The 26994-nt window shown below is 41.4% G+C and overlaps 1 protein-coding gene and 1 pseudogene across 1 annotated transcript in view; one reads left to right on the top strand and one right to left on the bottom strand.

Annotated features, from left to right (window-relative positions):
• The window catches only part of Rab8b (RAB8B, member RAS oncogene family), a 71233-nt gene that overhangs the window by 18631 nt on the left and 25608 nt on the right, over positions 1 to 26994 (bottom strand). The window lies entirely within an intron of this gene.
• Positions 5739 to 5829, top strand: LOC127232046 (uncharacterized; annotated as a pseudogene).

A 26994-nucleotide genomic window follows, 5' to 3' on the forward strand; every position in this document is an offset into this window, starting at 1 on the left:
ATCAAGCTAGTCTCTTAATCATTCTTTTCTCTCACTAATGGCCCTGGACTGTGGGCAAATACAACCTGATCCCAGTGTTTCCAGGTTATGCAGCTCACATTTCTTCCTACAGTAGTTGGCATTGCAGGGGCAGCTGGTAATATACCCAAAACTTAGCACTGTAGCATAACTATTAGTGCTAGCATCCCACAACACGTGTGTCTGCCCTTGCTTGTTTCAAATGTAGTTTTTATTGTGACTTGATTTTTTAAAAATATCTTCAAATCTAGTGTAACAATGACCCTGTAGAAACGCTCTTTGGAACAGGCAAGGTGTCTAATGGGTAAAAGCTCTTTTCAACCTGAGTTCAATGCTGGATCCTACAGTGGAAGGAGACAACTAATTCATTCCTTTAAGCTGTCCTTTGACTTCCACATAAGGATGTGGCTGGTGTGTGTCCAGACCCCCCCACCACCAGACACACATAAACCTTGAATGCAAAATAAATTAAAACTAAAAAACGTTCTTCTAGCCTCCATCTCTTTTTGACCCCTACATCAAGAACAATGCCTAACACCCAAGGGCATTCAATAAATGTTTCTTGAAATTAACATTCAAAAAATTTTAAATTATTTTTAATTATGTGTATATATGTGTGTGGGTGTATGTGTGTGCAGAGGCCAGAGGTATTGAATCCACTGGAGCTGGAATTACAGGTGGTTGTGAATCACCTTATATGGATACAGGGACTTGAACCTGGTGGCACACACCTTTAATCCCAGCATTCAGGAGGCAGAGGCAGGTGAATCTCTGAGTTTAAGGCCATCCTGCTACAGAGTGAGTTCCAGGAGAGCCGGGGTCATGTAGAGACCCTATCTCAAAACAAAAACAAAACAAAACAACAGCCTGGGTCCTCTGGAAGAGTATGTGCACTTAACTGGTGAGCCTTTCCAGAACAGAAATAAAGCTAGTAAGAGGGGCAAAGGGGACTAGAAGGGGGCTACAGATCTGCAAGTTCACACAATCAGGAAGACAGTACTCACCACTAAGCTATAACCCTTCCAAACAAGGCGGTGGATTGAGAAGTGAATCTCAACATATTACCTCAAAACAATGGAGGCTTGAGAAGGTATCCATTCTCAGGTGCTCCAACAGATGGAGAAAATGTGACTTAACTCAGCACTAAACTAGCTTGATAATTTGCTTTATAAGGAATAATGATCTCAGTTAATCCCATTAGCCAAGCTTCAGACAAACCAGGTTCAAAGTAAGGCAAATGCCAAGTTCTAGTCAATGAGCTGTCTCTGTACCTCACTCCCCTTTTCTGTATTGTTATCTAGCCAAGTGGCAGGCAGCCCTAGAGTATCACTGAACCTGCCCTGTTCTAGGGGCCACCTGATTCATGATCCACTCTGGGCTCATAAAATACCATTAAATGTAATTTGTTTGAGGCCTGTTTTTTCTTTCTTTCCTTATTATTAGCTTATGTGTGAGAAAGAGCTCCGGTGTGCACCACAGTAGTGTGTGGAAGTCAGAAAACAACTTCCTTTTTGAATGGTGGTATTTGGCATTAGCTAACATGGAAAAGTAATCAGGACCTTTCACCAGAAATGGAGGGAATTAATATTACTGATAGAACTGAACTGGGAAGTGAAAGACCTAGATAGGAGGCTTAACTGCTCTGGACCACTGTATCCTCAACTATCCAACAAACAACCAACAAACAAAAAAACCTGGGAAGGGGATGCTGGAGAGAAGGAAGGGGATGCTGGAGGGAAGGAAGTGGGTGCTGGAGAGAAGGAAGGGGATGCTGGAGGGAAGGAAGGGGATGCTGGAGGGAAGGAAGGGGATGCTGGAGAGAAGGAAGGGGATGCTGGAGAGAAGAAAGGGGATGCTGGAGGGAAGGAAGGGGGTGCTGGAGAGAAGGAAGGGGATGCTGGAGGGAAGGAAGTGGGTGCTGGAGGGAAGGAAGGGGGTGCTGGAGGGAAGGAAGGGGATGCTGGAGAGAAGGAAGGGGATGCTGGAGAGAAGGAAGGGGATGCTGGAGAGAAGGAAGGGGTGCTGGAGAGAAGGAAGGGGATGCTGGAGGGAAGGAAGGGGGTGCTGGAGGGAAGGAAGTGGGTGCTGGAGGGAAGGAAGGGGGTGCTGGAGAGAAGGGGGTGCTGGAGGGAAGGAAGGGGATGCTGGAGAGAAGGAAGGGGATGCTGGAGAGAAGGAAGGGGATGCTGGAGAGAAGGAAGGGGGTGCTGGAGAGAAGGAAGGGGGTGCTAGAGGGAAGGAAGGGGATGCTGGAGGGAAGGAAGGGGATGCTGGAGAGAAGGAAGGGGATGCTGGAGGGAAGGAAGGGGATGCTGGAGAGAAGGAAGGGGATGCTGGAGGGAAGGAAGTGGGTGCTGGAGGGAAGGAAGGGGGTGCTGGAGGGAAGGAAGGGGGTGCTGGAGAGAAGGAAGGGGATGCTGGAGGGAAGGAAGGGGGTGCTGGAGGGAAGGAAGGGGGTGCTGGAGGGAAGGAAGGGGGTGCTGGAGAGAAGGAAGGGGATGCTGGAGGGAAGGAAGGGGGTGCTGGAGAGAAGGAAGGGGATGCTGGAGAGAAGGAAGGGGGTGCTAGAGGGAAGGAAGGGGGTGCTGGAGAGAAGGAAGGGGGTGCTGGAGGGAAGGAAGGGGATGCTGGAGGGAAGGAAGGGGGTGCTGGAGGGAAGGAAGGGGGTGCTGGAGAGAAGGAAGGGGGTGCTGGAGGGAAGGAAGGGGGTGCTGGAGGGAAGGAAGGGGATGCTGGAGAGAAGGAAGGGGGTGCTGGAGAGAAGGAAGGGGGTGCTGGAGGGAAGGAAGGGGATGCTGGAGAGACAGTTCACAGCTTCAGAGTTTGCACTGCTCTTGCAGAGGACTCTCTCAGTCCTCAACATTCATACTGGATGATTCAAAACTGGCTGAAACTCCAGCTCTAGGGAATCTTCCCAAGACCCTGGGGGCACCTGCACTCAGGTGCACATACCCACATACATATACACATAATTATTTTTAAATAAATAAAAATACTTTTGTTGCTGTTTGGGACTTTTCTTGTTGGTTGGTTGGTTGGTTGGTTGGTTGGTTTATTTTTCTAGGGCTAGGAGGCAAGTCTGATTAGTGTATCCGTTGCTTGTCTTGGGAACATGAAGACCTGACTTCCAGCCAGGCTGGGTGGCTGGTACTTGACTCCCTAGTGCTGTGGGTGGAGACAGGCAGGCAGGTCCCTGGGCTCACTGCAGCCAGCCTAGCTTTACTTGATGAGTTCAGGTCAGTAAAACATCCTGTCTCCATAAGCTATATGGATGACACCTGATGAACAACGTCCACAGTTGACCTCTGGCCTCCACATTCAAGTGCACACACGTGTGTCCTCTCACCCACCCACACGAATGCATGTACTCATAATAGTTACTATCATGAAAAATCTCTCTTTAAAAAAATGAAGATATTTATAACTTGATTGACAATAATATCAGTAGAAATATAGTGGATCAACATTCTCTTTAACATTTAAAGAAGATACTTTTTTGAGACTACTCAGTGGTAAAAAGAATAATTACCAATAAAATTGTACCAGTTAGGATACCTTCAGTGGAAAGTACAGCCTTCAAGTCAAACTAGTTTAATGTAATCGGTTAACTGATACAGTAAGCCCAGTGGTGGTGGCTGAGGTTCAGGGAAGGCTCAGTCTAGGGGTTCCTTCTGGCTCATTTTCTCTGTACCTCCCTCGGCTCTGTCCTTCTGAGAGGATTGGGTTTATCCCAGGACTGAGATCAGATCCTAACAACAAAAGCAAAAAGAAACAGACCTCTTCTCTCTTCCAATGCACTGCAATGGCCTTCAAGACTAATTCTTCCTCCTTTCATTTTTCTTCTTTTCCTTCCATCTTCTCTCCTTTTTTTAGTATGTGCACTCATGTATGGAATGGGTTCACGTGTGTATGTATGCAGGCACATGTGAAAAGATCAGAGTCTAGCCTAAAGTGTAGATCCCTATATCTATTACTGGAGGTAGGGTGTGTCACAGTGGGGGTCAGAAAACACCTCGTAGGAATCTGGTCTCTCTGTCCACCAAGTGAGTCCCAGACACTGAACTCAGGTTTTACATTTTTACCCATCTCACAATGCTCCCCCACCCCCTTTCCATCCCTTCCTCCTTCCTTCCCTCCTTCCTTCCTTCCTTCCCTCCTTCCCTCCTTCCCTCCCTTCCAGAATGAACCTCTTACTGGCCTTTTACAGTTTTACCTATCTCACAATGCTCCCCCACCCCCTTTCCCTTCCTCCCTCCCTCCCTTCCAGAATGAACCTCTTACTGGCCTGGAACTTGTGATGAAAGGTGAAGCTGGCTGACCAGGGAGGCCCAAAGTTTCTCCTTCTGAGCATTGGGAATTCAATACACAGCTTCTCCCCACCCCCCATAAGATTGAACTCAGGTCCTTGTGCTTGGAACTTTCCAACTAACCTCCCTCCCCAGGCCCTGGTTTCTCATTTCTCAACAGCTTGTCATAGGAATGTCACGTTCTGGTGAGCTAAGGCCAAATGTCTGCAGTAATCACTGCCATGGGACTTACCAAGACTGAATTAATATAAATTCATCCAAAGATTTAGGTTAAGGCCCATCCTTTAAAAAAAAAAAAAAAGCTCAAAGAGTGGATTGAATCACATATTTTTATAATATTCAAATGTATTTCATTAATAAAATTTCTTACTTGCATCTATATGAAATTGGAAAACCATAACCTGTATCACTTCTTCCTGTCATGAACATTCCTCCATTTACTGATTACCTGTTATGTCCTCTGATGGTAACTTCCCCTAGTGTTTAATCATCAACCAGAAAATAAAAAGGCAAGATGGTGAGCAATGCAGGAATCTGACACATTCTCTACTAAACTGTGATGGTTACAGCCAGGACAGTCCTCCAGTCCTCCCAGCTTGTTCCAATTTCCCAAATGACCAGAAGCTGAAAGGAAGAGAACCTGTCACAAAGCCAGCACCAACAACCACAGTGCAGGCATTTGTGAGGAGCATGGACATATGTCCAGGCAAAACACCCTCATACATGGATAAAATAAAAATTTTTATAAAAATAAAATTGAAGAGAACAATTAGTCTCTAAAACAGAGCTTTTTGCAGCTCTATATTTAGGGTCAAAAGCCTCTTCTTGTTTCAATAGACTTTTAAAGAACATCAGTTTTTGGCACCGAAAGATACAATAATTTGTGTTCAAAATGACAGCTCTGTGTCACCCTGACTCATGAGCACTCCATGACCCACCCACAGGCTATGTGTGGCTGGCTCATCCAGCTGGCAACCCAAAAGCAACATCTACCTTAGGAGACTAGATTCTGGAGTTGAATCTATAATACTCAAATATATCCAATAGGATTTTTTCTTTTGATAGTTTTAAAACAGACTTAGCTTGCCCATTATATACTTATTCAAATAACACTGGAAACACATTGTTAGAAAACATTCTCAAGGGATTCAAGGTCATTTTCATTTTGACAATTTTTTCCTGAATTGAATATTATGCTAAACGGCTGCTTACAATTGATTGATTCATGTTATCCACTATAAGGAGGCAGAAGAGGGATAATAGGACCACAGAATCACAGGCCTGGAAAGAACCTTGGAGATTTAATTACACAGGTTTACTTTTATAGCTAAGAAAACAGATCCTGACAGATGTAGGAATTTAATCAGTCATAAAGACCAATATAAATGATGGCTTAAAAAATAAATTTTGTGTGCTTGCTTCATCAGCACATTGGAAAGATACAGAGATTAATATGACCTCTGCGCAAGAAGACACGCACATTTGTGATGTGTTCCATATTTTTCATCCATTTGGGACTTTACCTTGAAGTACTGCCTTCTACAGGAATTATTAGAGATACCAGGTAATATAACAGTAATGAGATTTATTTTTTTAAAAAAAAATTCTATTGTGTGTGTAATGTGATTATGGGTTTTTAGGCCATGACAGATATGTGGAAACTGGAGGACAACTTTTTGGGATCTACTTTTGACCTTCTTTATATGGTGATCAAGGTCAGGTTGCCAGCCTTACACATCAGACATTTCCCACTGAGCCATCTCACTGAAGCTCCAATAAGATCAATTGATACGTTATACCAATAAACCATTGTTTTCTTCTCAGATTGTAAACATACTGACATCTAAGGATGGAGGAAAATTGGACAATATGAATAATAACTTCTATTTGCAGATAAAAAATTAAAGTTAAATTGTGTTATTTTTAAGATCTGGTATGTCCACCAGTAGGGGAGAATAGCAAGAATACACTCTTAGTTTCTGAAGACTGACTGTTCTGAGGCACTAACAATGCCACACCTATCAACATGGCTGAATCTAACACAACATAATATTAACTGGAAAAAAAAGTTGCAGAAATGTAGTCAAATTATTACTGAAAATACTTAAACTGGTAAAAAATAAAGTCTATTTCCTTAGCACATACATCCATGTGTGTAAAGTAGTATAATTTATACTTATATCAATTGATAAGTAAAGCATAAAACACAGGCCTGGAGAGATGGCAGTTAAGTGCCATGGTTGCTTTCCCAGAGGACCAGGGCATTCGATTCCCAGCACCCACATGGCAGCTCACAACTGTCTATTAACATTAGACTCTGGATCCATCGCCCTCTTCTGGCCTCCACTGGCATTGCACATAAAAGATGCACTGATACTTGTGCAGGGAAAACACCATACACATAAAACATTTAAAAAGCGTAAAACATGCATGAAAATGGTTGGTAACAAATTAAGGATAACTATAACTTCTGGAAAGAAATCAAAGGAGGATTAAGTTGAGGATTCAAATGGGATTGATTCTATTTTAACTAATTTTTAAAAAGATTTATCTCTATTTTAATCACCTCCCTCTCTCTCTCTCTGTGTGTGTGTGTGTGTGTGTGTGTGTCCATGTACATATCCACACATGAGTGCAGGTGTTTATGGAGGCCAGAAGTGTTGGATTCCCCTGGAACTGGAGTTAGACCTTGTGAACTACCTGACCTAGGTGCTAGAAACTGAATTCACGTCCTCTAAAAGAGCAGCATGTGCTCTTCACTGCTAAGCCATCTTTCTAGCCCTATAATTTTAATATTATTTAAATCAAGCAATTGGTAAATGGATATGAGCATGTTATATTAGCAGTACTTTCATGTACACATAAAATTTTAAAACTTCTTTTTATTTATGTATACATGTGTGTTGCCTGTGAAGGTACATGCACATGTGTGTATGTGTGTATACATTGTATATTTGCAGGGACTAGAAGAGGCTGTCAGGTTCCCTGGAACTGCAGTTACAGGCAGTTGTGAGTTGCCCTATGAAAGTGCTGGGAACTGCCCTACTGTCCTCTGGAAGAGCAGCAAATGCTCTTAACCCTGAGCCATCCCTCCAACCCTTTTCTCATATATATATATATATATGTATGTGTGTATGTATGTATGTATGTATGTATGTATGTATATATAAAGCTTTTTTGAAAACTGAGTACAGTGGTGCATACCTTTAATCCCAAGCACTTGGGAAACAAAGGCAGGTAGATCTTTGTGAATTTGAGGCTAGCCTGGTTTACATAGTGAGTTCCAGGACAGCCAGAGCTTCGTAGTGAGATCCTGTCTTGGGGGAAAAATCACAAAATCAAATAAACTAAAAATGTTTTTTGAAAGCAAATATTATGGTTAGGGTGATGCCTCAGTGGATAAAGTGCTTGCTATGCAAGTATCAGGACCTCGAACCCATGCTAAAACAAAACATTGTGTGTGGCACTGTCTACCCATAGCCCCAGGACTGTGGGACAGTGATACTCCAGTGTGGGCCTGATAGATCAACCAGCCTATTCAAAACAACAACTCCAGGTTTGTGGGGACATCTGTCTCAAAACAATAATGCTAAAAGTGACAGAGGAAGATACTTGACATTGTCCTCTGAGTCCCCCACATACATACACACAAAATAAAAGATAAAAAACAAAAATGTAAAGCAAATATTAGTTCTTTGGAAAACAAACATGAAGGTGGGCACCCATTCATAACATATAGGAAAGCCATGACAATTTTTAGTAATGAAAGAGACTTAAAAAGATCTAGCCACTAAGCCGGGCAGTGGTGGCTTCTACAAAGCTACACAGAGAAACCCTGTCTTGAAAAACAGAAACAAACAGACAAACAAAAAAGATCTAGTCAAAGACAAATAGACCCTGCCATCCTTGTTCAATATAGAGGGTCTTTGAGCCCTGTTAGGAAGGCTCTCTGTGTGGGTCGGGGGCTGGGTCAATTAAGGAACCCTGATTTTCCATTCAGTGTGAGGGGAAAAGAGACCCCATTCCTCCCCCGTGGGGTGAGAACAGGGCTCTGCTAATGTTTACTCTGAGAAGAAAGCATTTTCTGGGGATACCCACAGGACACAGGGCTTCAAAGCATGAGGGAGGTGTGCCATGGAGTGTGTGCTCATTCACAGTGCTGCTTACAATATGATTCTCAGAAACCAGTGAGGCAGCTGAAGCCAGCTGGAAAGATGAGTTTCCCCAGAACTGGGGAGGAAACAAGGAGCCTAGCCCAACCCACACTAGACAGACTTCACAGGGCAAAGGAACGTGGGTGAACAAGAATGGGCGCCATTTCATCCCGCAAGTGAGAAATAATTTAACACAGAGAAGGAATAGCGTGGCAAACTATTTTACACTGAAGTCAAACTAGTTGACAGAGGTGAATACACTAGCCACCTTCCCCAAGAAAAGAAGGCCGCCCTGGTTAGCTGCTGAGTGTGGGAAAGACTGCTTTTAAGCTGGCCTTGGGAACTCTGAGGGTCAGCAGGCCAGCCATCCTGACCTTTAGCATGAGCTGTGACTTGATACATTCTGTCCTGTGGTTGCTACAGCTCAGAACTACACTCAGTCCTCTCCATTCTAGAGACTCCTGGAACACTTGGGGCATGGGGGGTAGGGGGCTGCTGCCTGAATCATGAAAATGAGGAGTGCAGAAAGGTGAGAGAGACCTTCAACCTGACTTCCCTATCCACTCCTACTCAAGTTTAGAGGCTTGCTAATGTTACATTTTATTTTGTTTTTAAGATCTGATCTTAAAACAGTGGCGGCAGGCACCAGAACCAGGAAAGTACATTATCTGGATCCCTCGGTCTTGCACTACATGAGAGCAAAGCACAATTTTAAGGCTAGGTTTACTCAAAGTGCTGAACATTTTCTACATGGATTGTCCAATCCTTTTGATGCACTTTAAGAGGCAGAAATTTAGCATCGAGTTTTTACAATTAAAAAGGGAAAGATTTACTTCAGTTTAAAAACTTGAAAAACAGCTGGAATCCCAGGCTGTCTGCATAGGGTTATATGGTTTGTCTGTTTACATTTCTGAGCTATTCCAGAAATGCGAGTGGGCTTCCCAAATACTGAAATCTACTTATAGAAATCTACATATAATGTCTTAATTTAAAAGGTTGGTTTAATTTTTTTATTTTACATAAATGGGTACCCTCAGAGGCCAGTCAGATCCCCTAAAATTGTAGTGACAGACGGTTGTGAGCCACCATGTGAGTGCTGGGAATCAAACGAGGTCCTCTGGGACAGCAGCCAGTGCTCTTTCCTGATAAGCCATCTCTCCAGCCCCCTTGTTTTTGTTTATGATTCTTGATATTTAGGCTAGGCTGGTCTCAAACTCAAGACTCTTCCAACCCACCCCCTCATCCCCCCACCCCCGCAGTGGGGCTACAAAATCTTTATTGTCAGAGATTCAGATACAGCACAGGCAGACAGCTGGTGCCAGTTTCCAAACTCTCTGCCAGCCATGTCTGGCCTATGCTTGTGTGTACTTCTAAACATGGGGAATGATAACATTTTAGAGCTGGCTTCTAGGTGATTACTTAAAATCTCTAATTAGTGAAATAGGTAAAAGGGAGTTACAGACTGAAGCTTTAAAATATTTTTTTACAAAGAAAAGGAAAACCTTAAGAAAACATATAAAAGTAGAATTATAACTAAGAATGCTGCTTAGTTTTTAAAGGAGGGGGATTAAGGTTCTATTCTTTTATGAATAAACATTCTTCTGAGTTTTAAGACTATTGTTATCATATAGTCAGGTGATGGGAGATGTCATTCTGTATATGTTTCTCATACTGGTTAATAATAAAGCACTGTTGGCCAATAAGAAAGGAAGATAGGAGGGACTAGGAGACAAGGAGGAAATAGAAAGTAGTAAGGAGGGGTCAAGATGGAGAGTCTGGAAAAAAAAAAACGTACCCCTTACAGTCAGGGCTACTTACTTTTGCATCTGTATATTAAAATTTACTATTTGTCTTCCAGCTTGAAATTTTTAAAGTCTAATATTTAAGAGGCAAACATTTAGATAAGACTTTAGATGACCACTGACAGCCATGCATATTTATGTTAGTTCAGTTAAATCCATCCAGAGAGTAGATTTTTTTTTTTAAGATGAACTAACAAGTGGTCAGAAAAACACAAGCTATCATTTACAAAGACACCTAACATACTAAGAAATGCTGCAGAACGTTTCATATTTCTTCAGTTCTTCTTCTCTATGAATAGGAAGTGGCAAACTAAGTCTCATTTGTGGTAGAAATTAACTATGACATAAATCACCACTTCCTCCTTGAAAAAGCTGCACAGCTTTGCACTAATTTAGATTTTTCTACTTGTATCAATTAAATGTGGCCTTCTTCATAAGACACCTGTACCCATTAATTAGATCTGATTGAACGAATAAGAGATGACAAATCAGAGTTAGTTCTATAAACTAGGGAAGAATTCTCAATTTTTCTTTAGGCCACAAACATAACTGACAGAATGAAAATACTACAGTTAAGCACAGCTTAATTAATTTGTTTGGCAGTGCTGGAGAGAGAACCTCAAGCCATGGAAATACGAGGTAAGTACTGTACCAGTGACCTATGTCCTGAACCTGTATGTGTACTTTTATCTTAAGAACTTAAGTGTATGTGCGTGTGTCTTAGTATTGCTGTGACAGGCCTGACCATCCTGGGGTTCTCTGGAGGAATGTGGAAGACTAGAAAAGTAATTGAATACTGTAAATGGGGTTATGAAACCATCCCAGCTGGGGCTTTCTAACAGTAGAGCTGAGAGCCATGTAGAATATGGAGACCTGGCTCAAGAGGTTTCAAAGAACAATGTTAGTAACTAGAGGCTAGAGACAATTCTTGTGCTACTCTAGCAAAGAATGTAGCTGCTTTCTGCCCCAGCCCTAAGAACCTGCCTGAGGCTAAAGGGAAGAGTTTGTATTAACTTCATTGGCACAGATGATTCCAAGACAGCCTGATATCGACTCTGTTATGTGGTTGTTAGTGATCACTCCTACGCAGGTCTACAATGAAAAAGAATAAGTAGGGCAAAAAAGAAATAAAAATGTACATTTTGAGGAGAAAAAGTACATCAGAAAATTTAATGTCGGGACCAAGTCTTATGCTCAAAAGTAGGAAAAGTTTAAAGAAAGGCTTGATGTTATGAAATAAAGGGAGTGATACACTAAAGGCACGACTCCTTGTACCAACTCATTCTTAGTTACTTGTCTATTGTTGTGAAGAAACACCATGATCAAAGTAATTGAAGAGAAGAAAGCATTTACTGGGGGCTCCCAGTTCAGAGGGTATGTAGATAGTCATCACAGAGGACAGCATGGCAACAGGAGGGCAGGTGACCCTGGGGCAGTAGCTCAGAGCTTCATCCTGATCCATGAGCACAAGGCAGAGAGAGCCAACTGGGAATGGCATGGGATTCTGAAACCTTGTACATGTACACACCACACACACACACACACACACACACACACATACACACACACACACACACACGCTCATGAGTACTTACACAAACAAGAAATGTGTCTCAAGTGTTAGTCTGGAAGTAACAATGAGTTTGACATTTACCAACAGGGGATTTTAAGATTCTCTGTGAACAAGTGTTTTGTCTTCAATCAAATCTCTGTCCACAAAGAGTCTTATATGTGAACTACTTTTTCTGAAAAATCCAAGTTCAGAAAGCACCAAGATTTCCATTTTCTCCCCGTGATTAATGCATGATCACCTCAAGAACCAAACTGCTTGAAAACAAAACCAACTGAATCTTCTCTGCTCCATCCACTGTTGCCAAGAAAGCCATCCCTGCAGCAGGAAAACCCCTATAGTATGACTCACCAGACTCTTTAAGCCTGGAACTCTGGAACTGCCTTGTCTGGACTTTAACAGCTCAGTTGGGATTTTTACTCAGAGGTGAAGGAAAAACTGCAATCGCTGAAGGAAAAAAAATCTTGAAAACAAATAGCAAATTCCTCACTTTATACAGTACTGTAATGGGGGGGGGGGCGGTGGTGGCAGATTGCCAAATCACTGGATTTAATTCTGGGAAAATGAAAACTGCATTCCAACGATGCTGGGGGAAAAAAAAGCATCAAGACATGGAGTGGATCTCTTGGATCTGTCCATCACCGTACATTATCATACCATCCATTCATTTAGAAGTGAGAAACTGAAAAGAAAGATATTAGGAGCCAGCCAGGTATGGTGGCACACACCTTTAATCCCAGCACTCAGGAGACAGAGGCAGGTGGATCTCTGTGAGTCCCAGACTAACCTGGTCTATGGAGCTAATTCCAGGACAGCTAAAGCTATATAGTAAGACCCTCTCTTCTAAAAACAACAGGGGGGGAGGGAAAGAGGGAGGGAAGACTAGAATTAAGTAACAATGTCACAGTACAAAAACTGAAAACAAAGGATAGTCTAATTCCCTCTCAGTCTTAGCTCTTTAGACAGAAACAGTATTATCCATGCCACAGGGTTGTGATAACCTTAGCAATCATTTGATTATTTTCTAGGAAAACTAGTTTATATAGTGCAAAATGTAAAACTTAGAAATTCACCTCACCCAGTTAATACAAATCAACAAATTGGGGATGGGGGACAGGGGAGGAAGACCTGCACCAAATTATTAGGGGCAGAAAGAAGAATCTAAAGGCATACTCCCTCCTGCAAACCCATTCGGCTTCTTCCCAGCTACCTTCTCTGGAGAAACACACCTTAACTAGAGGTTGTGAAATCAACCCAAGAGAAAATGCAGCACTCTGGATCTAGCAGCAAAGCCTTTCCTTCATCAAGCCAATGCTAATGCTGCAGATATATAATAAAATTAAGCAGCTCTGTCAATCACTGCAGCTCAGACAACAGGTGGATGGATAATTATTAGGACAAGCTACTGATGCCAAGTAATATTAAAACAAAAGGATGGAGTATGTGACAGTAAATATTAGACAAAATCACCAGAAATAGCATAAGCTAACACTGTTTTTCTAATAAAAATGGAAAACTACTAATGATTACATCATTCTGATTTGTAAGCACATTCCCTGGTGATATGATAATTTAAAGCTCACAGCAGTGAATATCACATTTTGAATCTGAACTGTCCCTCCCAGGTTCATGCTGTGAACACTCAGTCCCAGGGCTGTGGGTGGAACTCTGAAGACTGTGGCACCTTTAGAAGGTGGGACCCAGTTAGTGCAAGTAGTTCACTAGGAAGATCATATTCACTTGGAATCCTTGGTTGGCCACAATGTAAGGCATAGGAGGCTCAGGAAAGCAACCAGGCCTTTGCTGCATGACTGACTGAAATTCTCTGAAACCATGAGCCAAACAAATCTTTTAAGCTGTCAAGTATCTGGTCATAACCATGTAAAAGTAATTAACATACTTAATAACCTCCACAGACCCAATGATGCCTGTCTGTGTGTACAAGTCAGTTCCTGCCTTAAGCTGATTAACAATTGTTTTTATATATAACTTTATAGGTGCTGAAGGATTCTGTAAAAAATTCTTCCCTGGTTTAGCCTTTAAAGTGAAAGAAGAAGGAGAAGGAGGAGGAGGGGGAAAAGGAGTTTGTATCAAGTAATTGACTTGATAAATTTAAGACCTATCATCTAAGTTCCAGACCTAGAGATACAATCTGGCCTGGCCCAATGACAGAGATGAACACATTTATCTCCTTCAGTCTCTTTTGTTCACCCAGGTAATTGCCTCCTTAAGTTTTCAGGACATAAAGAATGAGGAACAACTATATTTAAAGTATAAAATGTGGGAGTTCTCGACACATGCTACAGCAGATTTCAAGTTTAATCCATATTTTCGTATTTTTCTGCTGCAAGATTCCAGTATGCAAACAAGAGGAGAGAGCGAAAGGATGAAAAATCTTGCAGCACACCCATGACACATTTTACAAAGTCAGCCTGAAACTATAATGTTTTGGAGAATCGTTCAATACCATGCTTCATAAATTTTCTTAAGGGACCATGGTTATATTTCAAACGATTTTTTAGCTTTCACAAAAATAAAACCAAAGAAAAAATAAAAATAAAACAAAAACACAAAAATAAATAAATAAACAAAGAGAAAAAAAGAAAAGATGAAAAAATAAAACCAAATTTAAAGTAGAAGATTTCAATAAAGGCCCTTCTACCCCTCCGGTAGCTAAGAGGGGGCCACACACACTCCTACCCAGACACTGATATTTACTGTGATAGCATTCACAACAGCTGGACTATTGTCAATGGTGCAAAGAGCAAAGGAAGTGTGTAATACTCACATGATGGAATTTTCCTTCTGTCATAAAGAAGAAAGAAGCTATGCTGCTTGCAGGAAAATGGATGAAACTGGAAATAATCACATTAGGTCAATTACAGCAGTCTCAGAGAGACTGCTATCCTATGCTTTCTCTTCTGTGGCTCCTAGATTTTAGAGATCTGTAAAATTGTGTGTGTGTATGACATGCGAGCAGAAGTAAAACCACTGAGGAGGACAGGGAGGCAACGGGGGGGGGGGGGGGAGGGGTGAGAAAGAGATGAGAGCAAGAGAATAAGCTCCACATATATTTTGTAATAAATCTTTATATATATATATATATTTGTAAATGCATGGGTATTTCCACCAACTGACTCCCAGTCTTGGGTAGGAAAATGATTCAATTTATGTTGCCTTTTCTCATTCTTTCAAAACTGACAGTTCTTTCTAGAGCTTGGAGGTGCATGTTAACGATCACCCAGTGTCCATCAGTGCCTGCTTTCCTCAGGCTCAGGCACACATTTCAATTACAAAATTCATGCTTGTTAGACACCCTCAGGCAATTAGCTGCCCCAACTGATAGGCATGTGAAATATAAAAGACTCATTTGGAGATCTCTAATCTGAGATCTCAGGCACAGAAAGAGTCCGCCTTAACTCTTAACAATAGCTGGAGGTAAGCAAGTTTCTTAAAAATGGCTTTGTGTGTCTGTCCCACCCCACCCCTTCCTTCTCCTTGTCACAGTAGCTATTGGAGATTTCATGCTTTATCATCCACCATGGAGCAATGCTTTGAAGCTGTTAAAAGTGGTCTTTGGTGGGCAGTGGTGGCTCACACCTTTAATCCTAGCACTCGGGAGGCAGAAGCAGGTAGATCTCTGAGTTCAAGGCCAGTCTGGTCTACAGAGTGAGTTCTAGGGCACTCTTCAAAGCTACAGAAAGATACCCTGTCTCTAAAAGAGTGATCTTTGAACATTATCAAGATTACATAGAAACTTTCTAAGTGTTTGTTATAACATTATAAAAGCAGTAAAATGTAGACTTTGTTATATCTACAGGTATGTGAAAACAGGAGCTATACAAGTAACATGCACTGCAGTAGAGTAGTTTACATCAGGACAGTGTGTCTACACGGGAGGATTTTCAAAACCAGGAAGTTAAAATTGGTGCTTACTCTTACATTATCCTTCAATTAAGTAATCTTGAGGAAAATATTTCATATATGGTAACTAAAACAGCAGTCAGTATGACTATTCTTCAAATTCTGGATTACAGTAGACCTAGGTGGCTGACCCTGCAAAGATTTCAACATCAAGTATGTTGTTTACATGGGGGGGAATAAAGAGGCACACCAAACAACCAGCTTACTCTCTGTGTGTGAGAAAAAAAGAGCAATATCTGAGGAGTTGTTAGATCTTTATTTATTAGTATTTTTGTTGTCATTAAGATTCCTTGGGGAAGTGAGCCAGTGAGAGCACAGCTAATAAAAGTGAAACAGGAAAGAAACAGAACGAATCACGCCCATTTCGCCTTCAGCAGTTACTCTAACACTGAGAAGACCGTAGTAGCTACTACTTCCCAGGAGGAATGCCGACTGCGAGGCTACGATCTCTAGCTACCAAATTGAGCAAATTTGTTCCTCACTCTCTAATCCTACACTTCCAGTTTATTTGCTGCCACCTGGAAGAGAATGTGTGAAGACAATAGAAAAGATAAACACCAGCTTCCATTTATGTTATATGTTTTGTGATATCTGTATAAACAGACTCAGGCGAGCAGGCATCCTCTATAGATGTCATTTGTCCATTTTGTTCCTAACTCTAATTAGCTCAGATAATTCCAAGTTTGCCATACTATAATTTATCCAATTAATGTAATCATCTATGAAACAGAAAGGGCAACTTTGCAATCTCTGATAAAGTGAGTTCCCTAGATTTTAAAAGCTACTCAGCTGAGATCAGTTAACTTCCACAGAAAGAACAAAAGTAACTCTGGTACTCTGCCTTCTTGTGAGATGGGGACAAGGAGTGGAAGTTGGACAGTTTTAAACTCAAACTCATGATCCTCCGACCTCAGCCTCCTGACTGTTGGAAATACAGTCATTTGCAACCACGCCTGGCTTTGTATATTTAGTTCATCTTTCTATTCGTAAGATCCCATATGAGAGTGGGACGTTAAACCTAAGAACAAAACAAAACAAAAAACAGGAACATATATTATTTTAAAGTAAATTCATGGGTGTAGAAGATGGAGAATTCTAAGTTTTTACATGTCTGGGAAGAAACCCAGAATGATTTCATATATAAACAGTTGAGGGCTTTTGTTTATTTCAAAGCAAAAAAGAAAACATTTGAAAATGTTACCGCTGCAATCAGCAAGTTGATTTCCAAAGTTACGCTTGTTTTCCTAGTTTGTGACTGATCCAAACTGTTTTTGGCAGTATTGTAACCCTAAGTTACTAACACAGAAAACAAAAACAGAACTATGCACTCACCATGAGCATTTCACAGACACACTGTCATTTCAAGATGTCCTTGGGCAAGCCTGGGGCAGAATTTCCATATCTGGTGGCCACAATTTTTATGCTCCCAGTTTGGCCCAGCAGAGTCATTAGGTCGGGAAATGCACATGACAGTGATGCAAAGAAATTGAGAAACACAGCACAGTGACTGTGTGGTTTTAGCCCCAACAGTCTGCAAGGAGATGAGAATGTGAAGGAAAATACTGCTGGCCATATGGGAAATAGAAGAGATCACTACCACAGGACAGCAGTGCCTTGCAGGAATTTGAGGGTGACAGAAGTCTCTCTCTCTCTCTCTCTCTCTCTCTCTCTCTCTCTCTCTCTCTCTCTCTCTCTCTCTCTCTCTCTCTCTCTCTCTCTCTCTGAAGCTGATATTTAATCTACTCTGAGTAAGCAATATATGTTTCCTGGCCTCCAGGCTAAAGGTTGAAGTGGATGTTCAGAGGCTGAGACCAAAGCTGGGCAGTGGCAGGCGTGGCCCTTTGCAGAGCTTGCAGCCTGGGTGGGAAACAGTCTCAGTTTAGTTTCAGCACGCAGAACAGGAAATGCACTGAGGCTGCTTCATAGGATGCAGACAGGAAGGTTTTGCTGATGTAAATATAAAAGTCACACTTTTGTGACTAATGAAAGGACAAATGTCGGTATTTCATTTTACAGAGACTGGGGCACCTCCAGAAGCCTGAAGCTGAGCCAGGCACTGCGTACTCAAAGAAGAGTGGTGGGTTCTGAGGACCTCCAAGGATAGTACCAGAATGTCATCATGTGCAAAGCCTGCTCCACACATGGGTCTCTTCAGAAGCAGAGCTAACTAACACAGATGATGAACCTAAGAGATCAAACTGCCTGCTTTAATGCTGTTCCTATGAGATAGCACATGATTATTTCCCCAAAGGTGGGAATAAACAAGTGTCACCTGCCTATCACAAATGGAAAGTATAACAAGGGAAAATGTTTCTTCTTGTTTATAAACAAATTTAACTTAAAATTCAAGACAGCATAGTATTCATTATACTATCCCCTTCATGTGGCCTCTTAACAGCCCAGTAAATCAACTACATTCTGGGTCAAGTTTGAAATTCTCACTAAATCCCAAGGGTTTTGATGACTAGTTGAAATTGAAAATTATCAGACATGATTATATACAATGATAATATTGCAGGCATGATGGGGCATGACTGTAATCCCTAGCATCCAGGAGGCTAAAGCCAGAAGACAATGAGTTTGAGGTTAGCCTGGGCTACACAGTGATACCCTCCTCTCAAAAATTCATAAGAAGAAAAAGAAAGACAAAGTATTAAAAACAAACAAACAAACAAACAAACAAAAAACCCTACTGTTTTGATTGACAGTAGACCGGCCTACAGAGAATACTGAACTCCTGACTCCAAGCTTTCTCATTTGATAAACACAGTGATATAATTGATGTGACTATACTTACTGTGTGCCCTTAAGAGCCATCCTTTCCCCTGTCTCAGCAATAAAGAACTGGAGGTTCCACCAGGTTAAGTAGCTTCACTAAGATGCCATAGTAGTATAGGCTTGACCAATGAGGGATACATTCTAAGTCCAGTGGATGCCTGAAAACTCTTCCTGACCATCAATACTGTGAGAGAAATGTGCGCCCAGTAGAAGTGGTATTTTGAATTTCAATCTTTTCCTGTCTTATATTCAGGTGCCACCACCACCCCCTTTTGATTCCTGGCAGTAGCAGCACATGGTAACAAGATACAGTTCCCTGTCAGTTGGGCTACTGTGAGAATGAACAACTACCACTGTCAGTACACTGTGTCGCTGATGGTTTTAGAGAGAGACATGCAATAAGCTACAGAATATAGTCAACTCTTACTATGATGCAGGCATGTGTGTCATCTGACTATGCCCACATTTTAAACAGGCTAGGCCATGTGACTCTTGAGAGGCTTGTACCCACTCTTGGGCATGTACTGTCCTTTTCCTAAGCACCTCCTTTTCCCTTGTCTGTTGCTCAAATCCCTACCAAAACGTTTTCTGAATAAACTTCAACTCTGCTTCATTAAACAACAAGATGACAGGCTGAGCTAAACTACAATGTTTGCTAGGTCAGCCGATATTAAAAACTACTTCTACCTCGTAATGGGCTTATCATGAAGGACTGCTACAAGTCCAGAAGCATCTGTGTTTTCCAATACATAAACATGATAAAGTTTCACTTATGAATTGGGCATAGTAAAATATTAATTAATAAAAGAGACCAACTATACTGTAATAAAAGTAATTTAAGCAGGGTGGTGGTACACACCTTAATCCCAATAACTGGAAGGCAGAGGCAGGCAGATCTGTAAATTGGAGGCTAGCCTGGTCTATAGAACTAGCTCTAGGACAGCCAAGACTACACAAAAAAACCTTGTCTGGGGGGGGGGACGACAAAACAACAACAACAAAAAACAATTTAAAACTCTCAGGTTGTTTACTTCTCTAATTTTCACTTAACATTTTTGAGCAATGGTTAATCCGAGTGTCTGAAACTATAGGTAGGTGAAACCAGGGAAAGTAAAAGTTAGGCAATGGGACTGATGACTTTGAGGCATGGAGCTGGGACTTCAGTTAGTACCTGCCCATCTCCATACCTGAACACCCTCCCTGCAAGGGTGTGAGAATCCTGCCACAGCCATACTCTCAGAATTCCCTCAGACTCTATCCAGGAGGCATTCACTCAAACCATAAAGAATCTGGAAAGAAACAGTTGACCCTTGCTAGCTCTAGGTCACTTCTTGTCCCAAAAGCAGAAAAAGCAGAATGGGTTAACTCTTGGTTGGCTAGAACACTAGGTGTTACTAGAGTAGCTTAGTATGGCCAATTTAATTTTTAAAAATCTTATTTCTAGGGCTGGTGAGATGGCTCCATGGGTAAAGACATCTGCTGCCAAGACAAACAACCTGAGTTCAATTCTCAGACCTACATAGTGGAAAGAGAACCAATTTCCCCAGCCGTCCGCTGATCTCCACTTACATGCTGAGAAAATACACGTGTATGCATAAAGATCCACACATACACATAGACATGCACAATTGGCCAGCAGATGTATCTTGAAACATATTTCTAGATAAACCTAAAATGATCTGATCATCCTGACTTTTCTTTAGTGGCGCTATTGAGGCTCTAACTGAGCTATATACCCAACCTGACCATGGCATCTTTTGAACTAGAAAGGATTCTGTCAATAAAGATCTACTTTGAGTTAAGAGTGAATCTCTCTTGTACAGCAAGACTCAAATGAAAGGCTGGAAGATGGGCAGAGGCAATTTTCTGCTCTTATGACTGAAGTATCTATCTCATGAAAGCCTACTGGGGTGGTGACCTGCTGTCTGCATGGAAAGAGCCTATTTCTACAGTGAGGCTAGGAAGAATCAGAAACTGGGGTGTTAGCTGTGGTCAAATTGTTCTTGGCATTTAGAGTTATCTCTTAAGTACACACATATATACCACCTAAAATGACAGATGCTTGGTATAATTTTGTATAGCTATTTTATCTTCCAATTCTGAGTTTACATTGAGACAGAAACTACACCACAAACAGCAGCTGTCCATAAGAATTAAAAAACCAGCAGCCTGCAACCTAGTTCTGTGACACCGCTAAAGCTCCATGTGTCACCTGAATAAACCAAGAGTTCATCACACATTTGTTTTGCTAATCACAGACTATCTGCAGATGGAGGAAGGATAATGGAGATTTATTTCACTCAGAGACACTGAGGCCAAAGCCACTTGTGAGTGAAGTGATGGGATCAGGATCCTAACCTGGTCCAGGGACTCCAAAACAAGTACTCTCCCCATTTATAGCATGCTGCTTCATTAAGAGATATTTGTGTGGGAGAATAAGAACAGCTGTTTTTATAGCTGTTTCTGAGGCTGTACTTGAAGGAAAAAAAGATGGCAGGCAAAAGAAAATTTTCTTCTTTAAATGCCTCTTGGTCAGGATCTAACAAATCATTTCAAAGACTTGTAATAGAAGGAACTTACTGTATACTAAAAAGGTATCAGCATGCAGACTCTATTAAAATAGGCCTGTCTATTTTGTGGTGCTAGCAATAGAACCCAGATCTTTGAAAATGCTAGACAACTCCTTTCCCACTGAGCTCCTAAGTGTTAACCTAATTAATCTTTATCAATAAATATCAGTAGTCAGAACCTGAAATACCAGAGAAGCAGGGAGCTGCTACCAGTCCTTCCTACCTCCACTGTTCCTTTGTCTAAAAGGGACAAGATCCTCTCTCTGAGCTGCCTTACTACTCTGTCTCCGTCCTCTAAACTTCTTTGGTTAATTTAGGCCAGCCAGCAGCTAGCTCTGCCCTCTGGCTCCAAGCAAGCTTTATTTCTCAAAACACAATCAAAATACCACACAACCTTTTCCCCTTCTTGTTTTAACTAACAGTAAAACTATATACAATAAGTACAATAACTGTATACAAATATATACAGGCAATGTCCAATCCATTTGCATTTGACAAGCTCCTATCCTCAGCCCACAGTAGAAAGAATTTAAGAACTGAAATTGTTTATACAAGCCAGGAAGTTCCTGAGAGTCAAACTGATAGAAAGTTTAACACTAACAGGGAGCATACAACCCTAAGTCAGTGACCAGAGGAAGAGAAGGTGTTACTGGAGCTTAAGGCTTGTGGTCTCTTAAAGGAACATAAGGGCATGGTGGATCTGCCCAGTTGGAAACAGGACCACAGAAACCATCTCTGCAGAAGCCGCCACCCAGGGGGAAAAAAAAGGAGAACTCTCTGACTTCTCTTTCTCCTTGTACATAATCTCTCATCAAGTCTCTATGCAGCTGAGCCCCACCTGAGGCCACCTGCCCAGGATCCTGGACAGCAGAGAAGGGACAGAGGGATCTGAGAGGAAACTATGAACTACAGTTGACAGGAAACTTCAGAATCAAATGAGTGGTCGTGTGGAAGCCACTGAGATTTTGGGTTATCAAACCTCAACAGAAGCTGATGGAGAAAGAGCTCTACAATGATAAGTACATAAAATAAATAAGCAGGGAGGAAAATGAAATAGAGACTCAAAGTGAAATAGTGGCAACAATTACTTCCTGTAATTTCTCTGAGGAAAATGTTCCCACCATTCATCTGTGAGTCAAAGGTGAAGAACCTGTGGCCTGTGGGGAGATTGGGCACGGCCAGCAACTGACTAAGAAGTGGTATGATGCCAGCTACAGGTGCAAAGTAGGGCAGATCATGACTATCAAAGCTTCTCAATCTACTGGACTGTTTGGGACAGGCTGACCCATTGACCTGAGAGTGTCACATGCTGTGAGTCAGGAACCAGACCTTCTAAAAAGGAAGTCTGCCCCTGAGTCAGCACTGTGGCCAAGCGGTACTAATATAGCTCATGGGCAGCCAATGACATGGCTGGGTGACTCCAAGCTTTTTTGGCTATACCACTTTTATCCAAATACAGTACAGTCCTGTTAGTAATTTACACTTCCTTCTCCCAAAGTAGAAAGAGGCATCGCTGAATGTGAGCAGCCGTTTTAGCTCATGTAATTACCTACCTTAAAATACAAAGCTCCACCCAACGTATCTAACCCTATTTTCCACAATTTCTTAGGACAACCACCTCAGGAATGCCTCCTTTATCCTCTGGTGTGTGGTATTCCCTGTCTCTAAGGGGCAGGAGTCTACACTGTGTAAGACTGCCTGAATCATGACAGCGCCTCAATTCTCAGCAACTCCACCCTCTGTCTCCAGGTATCCCACACACTACTCTCTGATCTAAATCCCCACAGGGTCTAGGATGGATATGGTTAGACTGCATTCAGTTACTTTTGCTGTTTTGCATGGCAAAGTTTTACTTTCCCGAGTTGACTTAAGCAGAAGTCCCAGCACAGTAAGCAGCTGGCTGGGAAGGGTCCTGAGAGCTGCTTGAAGGAACGAGTGCAACGAGAGCCCTTTAAAAGTGAGAATCTAATCTTTTACTTAAAGCTCTTCATTTGCAGTCTCAGTTCTGTTTGCCAAGTAAGTTCCAGGCACTCAGTAAATACTTCCTGACACTGATTAATTACTTTGGAATACGGTCAGGTTCACAGAGCTCTAAATTGATCCTACTGGGATGCATCTTAATGATGCTCTGAACTGAAGTTACATATTTAGACAGCTTTAGTGTATAAACATATAAAAGCAAAGGCACAAAAGTCATTTGAAACACTTAAATTATTAGAAAAAGTACAAACAAAAGTACAGTATTGAGTACACATAAAATAGATGTCTTCATTCAAGACAGCAGTGCAGTCCTGAACAAAAGAGTAGTGAATGAAGAGTTCCACTACCATTCCTCATTCTAATCTTTGAAATCATCATTCAAATGGGCTTGGGGGCTTTAGGTTTTTGTTTTTTTTTTTTTTTTAATCCACATACAACAAAACAAAAGCCCACAAAGAGATACACCCCAACTGTGTAATTATATTAGGTAGAGTAGCACACAAGCACTATACCAACAAAGTAAAAAGAATGGACAATTTCCTGTTGGCTGGGAAAGTCTCACTGTCCTCAGAAGCCACATTTTCTGAAAACTTGGAAAACAGTCATGGAACTGTATGCTGCAGAAGTAAGTCTGTGTGCTGAGGGAGAATGTCTGCCATCGCTACAACCACCACATGGCCTTCCAAGGTCCACAGAGAAAGACCAAAACACAGGAAGTCCAAAACCAAAAGAGACAATAGGCTTATTACCCAAGAGACCTTAACCAAAAACAAAACAAGCCAGCAGCCAAAGCTCCATCAATAGAGCCTTGACAGTGGAAAGGGCCAATTTCTCTCATGGAAAAGGGGGATCTGTCCAGTCAACTTCAGCCTCTGTAGAAAGGACTTGGTTTTAAAACAAGCTGAATCTTTAGTGGCAAAATGAAGGGACAGTAAAGACTTTCTAGCTTTTCTGACCCACGGGGTAGAAATACTTTTTGTTGTCCCCCCCCCCATACACATATACACACACTCCAAAGTTTGATAAAACTGTATCTGACTTACACTTTTTCTCAACACTGTCTTATTATGTAGCCCTGGTTGGCTTAAAATTCCTTATGTAGACCAAGCTGGTTTCAGACTTGAAGCACCTTCCCAACTCTGTCTCCCTGGACTCAAAAAAGAGTGAGCCATCATGCCTGGCTGACCTTGTACATGAAGTAGACTCTGTGTGCTCTATTCTTACATTCTGGACTATTTTCTTCCCTTCCATTAAAAGCAAAAGGTAGTTATGGACATACTAAATTTACTTCATGACCCAATAATGAATTGCAACCCACACCAAAAATAAACAAATAAATAAATGTTGGCTTATATACATTCTGGAAGTTAACCAAAGGTCATATACTCTTTCTTTTGTTCTTTAAAATCTATTGCTGGTAAGGCTACTCTTGGATAGAGGGGAGGAAGGTGAAATAATAACTTCAAGACTTTAAGTGTAGTTGAAACTAGCTTTCTTTGTGTTTTGTAGGGAAGGACCAGCCATAAAGAGAATTCCAAAAGTTGAAATATTGCCCTGGCATGGCATCTATCCAAGTTTTCTGCATCCACCAGAGATGCTCCCATCTACCAGCTTCACTAGATGAATAACAATCATCACAAAAATGTGGAAGAGTTTGACAGAATTTGGTAATCGACCTTACTGTAAATGAAATACATCCTTTAAATGAGGGAGCAATTACCTGCAAAACCACAAGCTCCAGTTAAATCAGCTTGGAATAGTTAGAGCACATACTGTACAAAGAATAGAATGAGCCTCAGATTAGATAACCCTGGATAACGGAATCAAGTAATATTCCTCGACCGTCTCCTGAGACTTCTCCAGCTCATTAGATGAAAATGTTGACAGCTGCAAAATAGGCTATCATTATTAAAAATCACTAGTGCATGTTGGGGAGAAAAGTCATAAACAGTCTTATCCAGCTGTGAACGTTGAGCTGCAATAATAACTGTCCTGGAAAGGTATGCCCATTGGTATAATAGTGGCATGAGTATTGTGAAGTAACCAACCTACTTTTGATTTATGTCCTACTTCACAGGAGAGAACTTATGCCTGGTACTGTAAACATGGCCAAGAACCCACGGATACGTATAGGTTATAGGCCCTAATAATATAGTTTAGTATACAACTGCCTTCTAAGTACTTATCTTTATATCCATATATCTTATTTAGAGTTTCTATTGCTGTGATGAAACACCATGACCAAAAAGCAAATTGGGGAGGAAAGAGTTTATTTGGTTTATAGTACCACATTGTAGTCCATCACTGAAAGAAGCCAAGCTGGGAACTCATATAGGGCAGGAACCTGGAGGCAGAACCTGACGCAGAGGCCATGGAGGGGAGCTGCTTACTGGCTGCTCACTAATTAAGAAAGTGCCCTACAGCTAGATCTTGAGACATTTTCCAAGCTGAGACTCTCTCTTCTCCAGTGACTCTAGCTTGTGTCAAGATGACATAAAACTACACCATGTATCAGTGCAACTCCCTGCCTTAATCAGAGAAGCTTCTTTTTGCAGTGGACAATGGTTAATGCAAAGACAACTGGTCAAGTTCAGAGAATAAGTGGCTACGGAGTACTCTGCCCTAAATGAGACATCTATACCATACCCTCGTCCCCCAATGGTCAGCGAAAGAGTAGACATAAAGATTTTAGAGTCAGAGGTTGGGAACAACTGCTAAGACATAACAGCAGTTATGGCTGCCTATACAAACCAAGCCACTCAAGAATTCAGCTTGCATAGGAAAGGGGCTCATGAGACCCACCCCCAAGGAACTCCTGGCAATTGATGGCTCCTAGAGAAGGGAGGGTTTTCCTCAGGAGAACTCCCCTGGCAGGTTGCCCATGCTCTAGTAAATCCACGTGAAAATGAGCAGCACTAATTTGACTCTACGGTTTATGAAAAAAAAAATTAAAGAAAAGGTCATGAAGTTGGGAGAAGAACAGGATGGGGAGGGAGAATAAGATGAGATGGAAGAGAGGAGGGGTATAGATATGATCAAAATACACTATATTTGTGTATGAAACTCTCAAAGAAAAGAATTTTAATGTATAAAAATCACTAGCACTTCTTAGTAGCTCTTAGTGCCAGAAAGTCAGTATATTAAGTACTTAAACACCTTACTACTTCTCAAAACAATCAACCAACCTGTACAAGGGAGGTTACCTCCATTTAAGACAAGGGGAACGGAGGATTAAAATAAGTATCTTGCTTAAAACCATACACTAAAAGTGAGAGGGCTGGCTGGCATAATAAATTCAACTATGTCAATTTGAATTCTCACCTCTATTTTGGCAACAGTTATTACTATGTGAGCTCTTATAGGGGAGTGGTTCTCAACCTGTGGGTCATGGCCCCTTTGGGGGTCAAAGGACCCTTTCACAGGGGTCACATATCAGATATACTGCATATCAGATACTGACATTACAATTCACAACAGTAGCAAAGTTACAGTTATGAAGTAGCAACAAAAATAATTTTATGGTTGGAGTCATCACAACAAGAGGAACTGTACTAAAAGGTCACAGTATTAGGAAGGTTGAGAACCACTGAGCTAGAGAAAAGAATGTTGACATTAAGATAAATTTCAAAATGAGAGTTTGCTTTTGACATGAATGTTGGCTATTGATACAAAGTTGCACAAATACAATAATATAACCCTCCCTATTCTGAAAGGGGGGGGGGGAACCTGTCTTTATCAGATTTTATTTCACATTACTTTTCAATAAAAAAAAAAAAAAAAAAAAAAAAACACCTGAAGGAAAGGAAAGCACATTAGTGTAATCAATAACTTAATTATCCACTGGAGAAAACAGTTACTCCTACAAGGAGCACCTTCATGATTAAAGCCTTC

The sequence above is a fragment of the Phodopus roborovskii genome, unplaced genomic scaffold, assembly GCF_943737965.1.
Source record: "Phodopus roborovskii unplaced genomic scaffold, PHOROB, whole genome shotgun sequence".
Taxonomy (NCBI): Eukaryota; Metazoa; Chordata; class Mammalia; order Rodentia; family Cricetidae; genus Phodopus; species Phodopus roborovskii.